A 9647-nucleotide genomic window follows, 5' to 3' on the forward strand; every position below is an offset into this window, starting at 1 on the left:
TCTGCTTGCATGATGTCAATCACTCTCCAAGTTAATTAGTCTGGTTTCAATTAGTAAGATAATTAACACCTCATTTTAAGCAAGAAACTAGTTCTCTTCATTTCAGTCCTGTATCCGAAATCTGAACTTTGCCTCCAGCCCAACAGCAACTCCTGATAAAACTTGACCTAATAGTGAATCTGTCGTAAGTGCTGACCCAGAATCAGAATCCCAACAAACTATAACAAAGACTTTCCAGCTCTGTCTATTCCAAGCATCACAGGATTTTTCAGGGCTCTCAACCAATTTTTTCCTCAAAGCATGCTGGGTGGCATTGCAGATAGTTGTACTATACAACCATGCAGAGAAAAATTCTGCCCACTGCAGCAGAAGAAACACATGTGACCACTACGTAAATTACCATCTTCATTTAGGTTTCTTTTCACGAGGAGCATAAAAAGGTGCTGATTCAGCCCATGGGCAATCCTGCAACAAAACCTTCTTCAAAACTTTAGCCTGTGCATGGAGCTGAGTGACCCTGAGTCACTTGACTAGCAAAAAACCGCTCTGTGTGCAGCAGATTTTTACACAGTAGGTCTTGTGGTAAGGGGAGGTGGGGAAATTTGCTAATATGTGGAAAGATCTACACCAATCCACGCAGCATGAGCAACAAACAGGAGGAGCTGGAAGCCATTGTGCAGCAGGAAAACTATGATATAGTTGCCATCACACAAACGTGGTGGGATGACTTGCACAGCTGGAGTGTTGCAATGGATGGCTATAAACTCTTCAGAAGGGATAGGCAAGAAAGGAGAGGCAGTGGGGTAGCCCTGTACATTAGGGAGTGCTTTGATTGTCTAGAGCTTAAGGATGGTGATGATAGGGCTGAATGTTTATGGGTAAGAATCAGGGGGAAGGCCAACAAGGCAGATATCATGGTGAGAGTCCATTATAGACCACCCAACCAGGATGAAGAGGCAGATGAAATATTCTATAAGCAGCTGGGAGAAGTCTCACAATCGCTAGCCCTTGTTCTTGTGGGGGACTTCAGCTTACCAGATGTCTGCTGCAAATACAACACGACAGAGAGGAAACAGTCTAGGAGGTTCCTGGAGTGTGTGGAAGACAACTTCCTGACACAGCTGGTGAGTGAGGCAACTAGGGAAGGCGCCCCGCTGGATCTGTTGTTCGCGAACAGAGAATGACTTGTGAATGATGTGATGGTTGGAGGCTGTCTTGGGCATAGTGGTCACGAAATGATAGAGTTTTTGATTCTTGGAGAAGTAAGGAGGGGGGTCAGCAGAACTGCTACCTTGGACTTCTGGAGGGCAGACTTTGGCCTGTTTAGGAGCCTGGTTGACAGAGTCCCTTGGGAGGCAGTCCTGAAGTGCAAAGGAGTCCAGGAAGGCTGGAGATTCTTCAGAAAGGAAATCTTAAAGGCGCAGGAGCAGGCTGTCCTCATGTGCCGAAAGATGAACCAGCTGTGAAGAAGACTGGCCAGGCTGATCAGAGAGCTTTGGCTGGAACTCAGGAAAAAAAGGCGAGTTTATGACCTTTGGAAGAAGGGGCAGGCAACTCAGGAGGACTACAAGGATGTCGTGAGGTTATGCAGGGAGAAAATTAGAAGGGCCAAAGCCCAACTAGAACTTAATCTGGCTACTGCCGTAAAAGACAATAAAAAATGTTTCTATAAATACATTAGCAACAAAAGGAGGGCTAAGGAGAGTCTCCATCCTTTACTGGATGTGGGGGGAAACATAGTGACAAAGGATGAGGAAAAGGCTGAGGTACTTAATGCCTTCTTTGCCTCAGCCTTTAATAGTAAGACCAGTTGTTCTCCGGGTACCCAACCCCCAGAGCTGGAAGACAGGGACAGGGAGCAGAATGAAGCCCCCATAATCCAAGGGGAAATGGTTAGCGACCTGCTACACCGCTTACACACACACAAGTCTATGGAGCTGGACGGGATCCACCCAAGGGTACTGAGGGAGCTGGCGGAAGTGCTCACCAAGCCACTTTCAATCCTTTATCAGCAGTCCTGGCTAACCGGGGAGGTCGAGTTGACTGGAGGTTAGCAAATGTGACACCCATCTACAAGAAGGGCCAGAAGAAGGATCTGGGGAACTACAGGCCTGTCAGTCTGACTTCAGTGCCAGGGAAGGTTATGGAGCAGATCATCTTGAGTGCCATCACACGGCATGTACAGGACAACCAGTTGTTCAGGCCCAGTCAGCATGGGTTCGTGAAAGGCAGGTCCTGCTTGACTAACCCGATCTCCTTCTATGACAAGGTGACCCTCCTAGTGGATGAGGGAAAGGCTGTGGATGTTGCCTAGCGGCACTTTAATAAAGCCTTTGACACCATTTCCCACAGCATTCTCCTGGAGAAACTGGCTGCTCATGGCTTGGATGGGCGTACTCTTTGCTGGGTAAAAAACTGGCTGGACAGCCGGGCCCAGAGAGTTGTGGTGAATGGAGTTAAATCCAGTTGGCAGCCGGTCACAAGTGGTGTTCCCCAGGGCTCAGTACTGGGGACAGTTCTGTTTAATATCTTTATCAATGATCTGGATGAGGGGATTAAGTGCACCCTCAGTAAGTTTGCAGACGACACCAAGTTGGGCGGGAGTGTTGATGTGCTCGAGGGTAGGAAGGCTCTGCAGAGGGACCTGGACAGGCTGGATCGATGGGCCCAGGCCAACTGTATGAGGTTCAACAAGGCCAAGTGCCGGGTCCTGCACTTTGGCCACAACAACCCCATGCAGCGCTACAGGCTTGGGGAAGAGTGGCTGGAAAGCTGCCTGGCGGAAAGGACCTGGGGGTGTTGGTCGACAGCCAGCTGAATATGAGCCGGCAGTGTGCCCAAAGTGGCCAAGAAGGCCAATGGCATCCTGGCCTGTATCAGCAATAGTGTGGCCAGCAGGAGTAGGGAAGTGATCGTGCCCCTGTACTCGGCCCTGGTGAGGCCGCACCTCGACTACTGTGTTTGGTTTTGGGCCCCTCACTACAAAGAAGACATTGAGGTGCTGGAGCGTGTCCAGAGAAGGACAATGAAGCTGTTGAGGGGTCTGGAGCACAAGTCTTCTGAGGAGCGGCTGAGGGACCTGGGGTTGTTTAGCCTGGAGAAGAGGAGGCTGAGGGGAGACCTCATCGCTCTCTACAACTACCTGAAAGGAGGTTGTAGCGAGGTGGGTGTCGGTCTCTTCTCCCAAGTAACTAGCAATAGGACGAGAGGAAACGGCCTCAAGTTGCACCAGGGGAGGTTTAGTTTGGATATTAAGAAAAATTTCTTCACTGAAAGGGTTGTCAAGCATTGGAACAGGCTGCCCAGGGAAGTGGTTGAGTCACCATTTTAAATCCCTGGAGGTATTTAAAAGACGTGTGGACGTCTTAGGGACGTCTTAGGGACCACTTAGGGACATGGTTTAGTGATGGACTTGGCAGTGCTAGGTTAATGGTTGGACTTGATGATCTTAAGGGTCTTTTCCAACCTAAATGATTCTATGATTCTATGATTCTATGAGATCTTCAGGAAATAGGAAACCTTCAGAGGGGGAGTTTCCTGGAAAAAAATAAGGCAACAAAACTTGTCTTTAGGAGAGATTATTGTTCAGGTGTTCATATTCTTATTCAGATTTTCCTATGAAAAGGCTAAGGGAGCATTTAGGTCTCTTGCATTTCCTTTGATGACAGCAAATGATAACCCAGGAGGCAAAACATATTTAATCTATAACTAGCAATCACTTATATTCCTGATTATATAAGGGACCAATTTCCACATAGTTTAAACAGGTATTCCTCCTTTCAGCTTTGGTATTTTAACTCAATCCATTTTCAGGAAAGACATTTTCAGTACAACTAAACTTTGATCATGACGGTGACCGTGATGTACAGTGCCACTCAAATGTGTGCTTATTTTTGTGTTCCTTCACTTAGACCGCGATAAGCTTACCGGGTGCTCAGAAACTGAACAAAGATTTCTGTTCATCAAAACAAAGATTTCTGCAGATTTGGGGAAAATGCCTGTACCGCACTGCTTGAAAGGTGGTATGTGCTTGGGTTATTAAAGACTGAATTGTCAGGCTGTAGCAGAAAGGGGCACATTAAAAATGAGTGAAAACCCTTTCCAATTTGAGTATATAACTCTACATTCAGCCTTAATATTCTTCTAGCACTGCTTGGAATTTTTGCATAAAATTTCTTGTAGCAAGGACTTTTGGTTGCTTGACAGATTCAAACTGACAGTCTACAGGTGAAAGACTTTCTGCCACATTACTAGTCTTGAGTCATTCAGGAGCATAGCGACAAGTGCATATTATGTGTAGGCACTTACCTTATCAAGGGCCAAGCTGTAAAACTCCTTCTAAAAAATGGCTTCATTGACTTAAGCAAGTTTGTGTCACGCTTAAGGATGTGTAGAATTTGGTGCCAACTACAGAGCTTCCTTTCACGTTTGATTGCTCATTTTTTATTCAGCAAGATAATAGTCTGTCAATCGTCAGTGAGGATAAGGTCTCCTAGCACTGTAATTCAGAGAGCAGTTGTTGATTTTACAAAGTGAGGCACTAACTTGCAGCCAACCTCCTCCTTTTATTCTGGGCTTGATACCAACTTTGGAAGGGTTATTAAGAATTTAAAGCCTAACCAGAGCATATTCCATTTCTTTCCTGAACATTTTAGTACTTATCTTACCTGTTTAAATAGTCAAATATTTTTTCTTTCCCCAACAGATATGAATAGAGTAAAAACAATATAAAGTATGCAGGCAACATTGTGCAGTTTGCTCTCATGGGCATCAAGACCTCCTGAAGGGAATAATGCTCTCTTGACAACTCAAAAAATGTACCCTGTAGGATATGATAAGTTTCATTATTTAGTATATATACATTTATAAAGTAGCAGTTCCTGGCTTGTGTGAAAAACCCTGCTGTTCTGCAGCAACTAAAACACACTCCCAGTAACAGGGCAAAAAACCTCACCCAATGGGGAGGCCTTCACTTCAACTCCAAGTGTGCAAATTGCTTCACAGCTTTAAAGGAAGGAGAGAAACAGGAGTACTCACAACTTCATGTAGGGGATTTAAGATCAAGAACTGGGAAAATGTGGTAGCTTAGCAAGATAAGAGTCAGCTTGATATTTATTTCTTCTTGGTAGAAAAACTTATCATGTGTAGAAAGTTGAGGTGACCATGCAACTGCTAGATTCTCTCTATGTTACTGTGCACATGACGAGACACTTACCATCATGAGTTTAGGGAAATCAGATTAATTTATAAGACCAGACTACTTCAGACCCGTACCATGGTGAAGGCTCCCAACCCTCCAGAGAAGGTGGTGCTGGCTGTTGACTGGAAGAAGCCACCCCAGTCCACTGAGGAGTGACATTGCTGTTCCTCAGGTCCACAAGTCTACAGTGGTTCCTGTGAATGACCTCTGGGAAACTGCAAAACCATCCAGTCCCACCAAGAGAAAGGTTTTCACCTGACTACAGTGAACATTAGGGCAATGTGCCTCAAAATATATTGCTTTTTTCTTAGTTTCTCAACGTTCAGATAGAACCTAAAAATAGAGAAAACAATCACTGAAAGGATCAGTGATTCGGTCTAGAGATTGCACCAATGTTCTTCTTGTGTTAGGACCATTTTGATAACACAGCCACGTACTTTATTGTGGTGGAAAATAAGGTAGTTTAGTTTGCCTACCATCTTATATTTCACAGAACTGTGATCAGTGTGATGTCCCTTGGAAACATGTGAGACCATTGCAAAAAAGGTTGAATCTGATGTCAAATCCATGTAACATCAATTTAAACATCCACACAATGCATATGGTCAAGACCCGTGACATTTAGGCATCTGGCTCTATTTTCAGCTTGGTATTCCAGCAAAATCCTTGTGCTTAGATTCTAGTATATACTTCACTGTGTCATGCTGTATGCTTTTCAGGCTGTTAATGCTTTGAAATGTGAATTACAGTGGAAATTGCATTGGAAAATAAGAATTAATTCAGTTTGTCTGTCATCTTCAGCAGAAAGCTATCTTGCATTGCACCAAACCGGTCCCCTCATGTAGTATTTAACAGTTGCTCTTTGAAGATGTCAAAAAATGTCACTGCAGAATTAAGGGATTCTGGATCGCTCTCTTGGGGCTAGATGCTTAGTGGGTGCTTTGGATCTGGCCATGATTCACATTTCAAAGAACCCTTAAAATATTATTTTACTAATTTCATAAATATTTATACAGTACACAGCAGGGAAGCAACAGTCCTGATTACAAGCTACTTACAGAAGGCACCACTGCAATCCAAGTATTAAAAAACCAGATCATTATAATTGTAATTGCTGAATACCTTGAGCTTATGATGAATTTTAGCTCTTCTCACAGAATTATGGTGTCTTAGTCATCCTTGTTGTATTGACAGAATGTTTGGAGAAAGTCTCCTCTTTCAAATAAACCTGATATTAGTACCTGACTCACTGATATTGCAATGTTTTGTCTATAAATATTTCAAATATCTTGCATTTGATTGTATATTTTATGTAACTGTTTACCCCACCTGTATTTTCTTCCTTATTTTCTTCCACATTTTCAAAACTGAAATTATATTTATCATTTTATTCCATATTTTCTCCCCAGAACACTGTGATTTTGGGGTGAAGAGGTGGTCTATCACAAGGATTGGCTGCACCTATCAATGGAGCAGCAGTAAAACAGGGAGCAGCTGTGTTTCCACTCCCATCACGGCAGTGACAGTGACTGTGGACTTTGCAGAGCGCTGCCTCTCCGGCAAGGCCAGAAGAAGGCATTCCCTCCTGTGTTGCTCCCCTGTCCCACTCACAGACATCCAGGCTCGGCATCTTGAACCGATGGATGTAATTTTTGGATAAAACGTTTGCAGTAGAACCAATACCAGCCTGGAACGAAATATCGTTTCTTTATTTTATCACAGACTTCTCATCTACACTTAAATAAAATCATTTGCATTATGACTGTGCTAAGATTGGGATATATGAAAATATATATTGCTGAGTATGTCCAGCTCTCAGCTTCAGTAAGATTTGGAGACACTCAACACCTCTAGTAGGGCTTATCAGAAGTTGGCCAGTCAGGTCCGGGATGTCACTAAAATATGCTTTAACTTTTGGTCAGCCCTGAAGTGGTCAGGCAGTTGGACTAGATGATTGTTGTACGTCCCTTCCAACTGAACTATTCTATTCTATTCTATTCTATTCTATTCTATTCTATTCTATTCTATTCTATTCTATTCTAAATTTGCTTACCCTAGCCATATACTCCTAAAGGTGCATAAGGAGGAGGTGTATTGGTCTGTTTGTTCTATTTGTTATAGCATTTGCTTTTTGTAAAACCAAAAATACTAAAAGAAAATTATAATTTACAAAGTTAAAATATATGGTTTGATCTGCTCCCCCTGACATCTTGCTTTCTGTTGTACTGTTTGTAAAGTCTTAATGTTGCCCTTTGCATATCAATTCCAGAAGAAGGCATATAAAGTCATTTAGAATTGGGCTGTGCACCTGTACCATACAGGACAACTCAGATTGTCAAGTAGATACTAATGTGAGTACGACTATCACAGCTTGACTCCTGGCTTATCAGCAGAATCACAATGACTTTGTGGCACAAAGGTCTTTCCTTGAACAATGCCAATTTGTCAAAAACAAAAAGTAGAAAAATACTTCTTATTTGCTGAAGCATCTCAAATTTAAGTGAGTTGAAGCTTACTATTTTTACATTATTTGGTCAAAAAAATACACAACATTCTGAGGTTATCAAAATTATTTATTTCACACAACCACTTTTTTTTTCCTTATTACTCATCTGAGAATACTTTTTCTTTATTTTAATATTTTGGATTGTCCTAGATAAGCAATTACTTTAGATTTTTTTTTTTTAGGAACCCCTTTCCTCCATAATTAGAATATTAAAATCACTAAAACTTTTACAGGTTAGAGAAACTGTGTATCTAGCAGTCAGAGTCACTAGAAGGTAGCTTGGGGGATCAGAAAGGCATATTGCTGCTGACAGTCTGTTTTTCTGACAGTCATATGTGACACTTTCATTAATGATGTTCATTGTTTTACCTATGTTATATCTATGCTACTAAAGCATCGTTAACGCTTTAAAGATATAAGGAAAATTCCACTGCATGCAATGTCCACTGACATAGGGCAGATTGCTTCGGTGCAATATATGATTACGAAAGATAACTACCAGTCTGCTCAGCTGATATTCAGATGTGAAATAAAGTCAAGTCATTCTAAAACAGGGTCAAATTAATTTAGGGTCAAAGTGAAAAACAGCTCACTCTTGTATGCTTTATGTTTTTTTGATTATTTCCTCCTCTGCGCATCTCGTAAGTGAAGGGCAGATTTTTCAATTCTATTGCTTTCAGAGGACTAATGCTAAAATTTTGCTTTTCTGTATTTATCTTTACTTATTGTAGGGTTGTGTTGGGTTTTTTTAATTTGCATTACTGAAATTGTTAAACTACACTACTATATTAAAAATACAAAAAATATGGGTAATACAGTGAAAAGTCTAAATTGAATCTGGCTGAACAGGATGTATATAAGAATTAATCCAACTTCATAATCAGTATGGAGGTACTTCTTCAAGAGAGATGCCAAACCTCTTGGAGAACAAAAAACACAGTGGATGTGCCCAGTTAGCAGAAGTTACAATTTAAGAAAATATTATCATCTACTCTGTAGTACTTGAAGGTTTTGTGCAGGGCAGGAAAATGGGCAAACGGGGACCTTAACACTCAGAATGAGTGACCGTTCCCTCCTGTGAGCAAAGAGCCAGGTTTGCTATTAAAAGTTTTGCTTTCTTAGTTATGAGAGTAAGAAATTATGTTAGTAAGAAATTTAAATTTAAAACCACAACAACTGTAGCTAAGGCTGCTGGTTAGGCTAAAGCCCAAGAAAATAAAAAGGGTTTTTTTTGCAGGCAGAAGCTTTGCAAAGCTGTTATAAACTATCTGGCCAAATACATATATGTGTATATATGTATCTATATTAAATATAGATACATATATATAAGGTCTCTCTTTGTCAGTGGTAAAATGTATCTTGAAGAAAAGAGGTTATGGACATACCCATCTACAGCAGCCATGCAACAAGGCCCCTGTGCCTGGGATCCACAAGACAAGTACGCGTGCACAGTGACTATTTTCCAGGATTTCCAAAGTCCAGTCATTTCTAAGGGCAGCAAGAAGAGTTTCCAAATTTCCTTTCTCCTGTCCTCTCTCCCCTGAGCTCTGCAGGCATGAGCTGCCCTCCCTTTCCTCCCTCCCCATCTCTTCCCGTCAGAAATGTCACTATCCCCATCTGCTGCCCCTGAACTCCCTGTGCTGGCAGGAACGCACGGGCAGAACGAAGCAGCTGAAATCATTCAGCATAATGTGCTACATTGACACTTCAAAGGCAATTACTAGCATTTTCCGCAGAGAAAAAAAATTGTGCAAAAGGGATTAATGCTGCTATGTTTCTCTTTTGATGCCTGTAACACAGATCAGGGCACATCTCCTGCATCATCAAGTCCAACTCCTTGCGGCAGGCAGCCTGCAGTTTATTTGTTCAGTATGAGTATGCGTGCTTTCTACCAGCTAAGCTAACCGGTGACTGAGGGATTGCTTATGCCTTCCAGTACAT

Source organism: Aptenodytes patagonicus, chromosome 2 (genome assembly GCF_965638725.1).
Source record: "Aptenodytes patagonicus chromosome 2, bAptPat1.pri.cur, whole genome shotgun sequence".
NCBI lineage: Eukaryota > Metazoa > Chordata > Aves > Sphenisciformes > Spheniscidae > Aptenodytes > Aptenodytes patagonicus.